Below are 2,211 nucleotides of genomic sequence, written 5' to 3'. Positions count from 1 at the left end.
TGGTCATATCAAGGTACGGCCATAAAGGGTACCTGAGAGTCACTGCGGGGGTTCTCACGCAACACAGATATACCATTCCCCCTCTCTGCCTTACTCCTTGCTTTATCCCCTGCTGACTCCTTGCTTTATCCCCTGCTTGCTCCTTGCTTTATCCCCTGTTTACTCCTTGTTTTATCCCTTGCTTTCTCCTTGCTTTATCCCCTGCTTACTTCTTGCTTTATCCCCTGCCGACTCCTTGCTTTATCCCCTGCTTACTCCTTGCTTTATCCCCCGCTTACTGGACTGCCTCATCATTCTTATCCCCTTGCTCTTGAACCTCACTACCTGCCTCGCCCACCATCCCTCCCTGCGTATAACATGTCATCCCTTGCCTCACACTTCTATAGGAAATCCTCTGCCATCAGCCTCCACCTAAAACATCATCACCCCCTGCTTCAGCCTCCGTCATTCCCTCCCTCACCGACCATTGCTCCTTGACTAATGCACACTCTATCACTACTTTACCCTCTGCCTCATCCTCCTTCACCCCTGGTCTCATCCTGCTTCACCCCTAGTCTCACCTTCCTTTACACCCTGCCTCCCCCTCCACACCTGTCTTACCCAGCATAACCACCTGCCTAGCTCGCTGTCACCTTCTACCTCAACCACCATATCCCACTGTCTAACACACTCACCAATGACTCATCAACAATTACCTCATTCCTAACACACCATCATCCCCTGCCTCATCCACCATCACCCCCTGCCTAACACACTCACCTACAGACTCATTCACAATTTTTCCATGCCTAACACACCATCATCCCCTTCCTAACATATCACCTCCTGCCTTACCCTCCTTTACCCCTGCCTTATCCACCATCACCTCCTGCCTAACACATTCACGCCTGCCACATCAACCACCATCCCCTGCCTAACATACCACCCTCTACCTAACACACTCACACACAACCCTGCAACACCAACCACCATAACCTGTTTAACACACCGTCATCCCCTACCTCATCCACCATCATCCCCTGCCTAACACTCAATCACTCCTTGCCTCACCCTCTTTTACTTCTGCCTCACCCGTATGACACCTGTCTCACTCGTCCTCATGCCTTGCCTCACCCTCCCGCCGTCTACTGTATTAGCCATTCCTCTCTTATCTTCATCTTTATCCATAGTGTAGCTTCTCCAGACTTTCCCTACATTATTTCTCCAGTGTTTTCTTCTCGTTACATTTTATTCCCTCTTTTACGAGGACAGTATTGTTATAACCGCAAATTACAGTTCTCACATATTATTAGCTATTCAACTTTTTACAATGTACTAAACTCCTCTTTATTACCGCCCAAAGCATGTCCTCGTTATCTGATAATACTTTGTTTATTAAGTGGTTCTTCTCGGTCCCTAATCCTAACCAACTTCACTATTTTCCTCTAACTCTTGTATGCTCTCCATTAATACTTTGCTAAACACTCAGTACATTTTCTCCCCTCACCTTTTCTTTACACTCAAACGCATGACAGCACCATCCTTCCACCCATCAGGCAGTCTCCTCTGCATTAAGTATGATATACAATACACAACCCTCACGTCCTTATTACTAGCTCCCCAGTGCAACAAATTTCCACATCCCGATTACTTTCCCGTCTTGACTGTTTTCAGTGTTGTTTTCATTGCTGATTTCACTGTTCATTCTCACTCTTACTTCCACTGGTCTTGCCAGCCTGATATCACAGCAACCCTTTCAATGACCACATTTAAAAGCACACTGGAATGTACTCTCTATTTTTTCAGTACGGCATCTCCCTTCCACAAACACTTTACCATCTGCTCCTTCTACTCATCCTCAAGTTTCCTTTACGTCTTTCCAATACAGGGCAAAGACATACAAGCATGGACGGACATGCAAGGCAGGGTGGCGCGCCCTTCCCGTTGCTGACATGCACGTGTCCTCTCGAGGTGCGGTAGTCACAGCGTTATCATCGTCATGGCTACGATGACTACCTTCCTGTAACTGGAGTGTTACCTGACCTCGTCCCCGCCCACGCATTACGCCACCACTGTTTCACAAGCGACACAATTTCAAACGCAAATGAGCCCGTGGAAGTTTTAATCAGAACAAGGGTAAAAAGTCGGGGAGGCGGGAATGTTGTAATTTTATCCCGGTGGGATGTGGATGGTCGGCAGGGAGGGGGAGGGTTGTATTATCACGATCTAAAG

This window comes from Coenobita brevimanus, chromosome 114 (genome assembly GCF_032717465.1).
Source record: "Coenobita brevimanus isolate Jiangsu-jjx chromosome 114, ASM3271746v2, whole genome shotgun sequence".
Lineage (NCBI taxonomy): Eukaryota > Metazoa > Arthropoda > Malacostraca > Decapoda > Coenobitidae > Coenobita > Coenobita brevimanus.
This window is presented reverse-complemented; position numbering follows the sequence as displayed.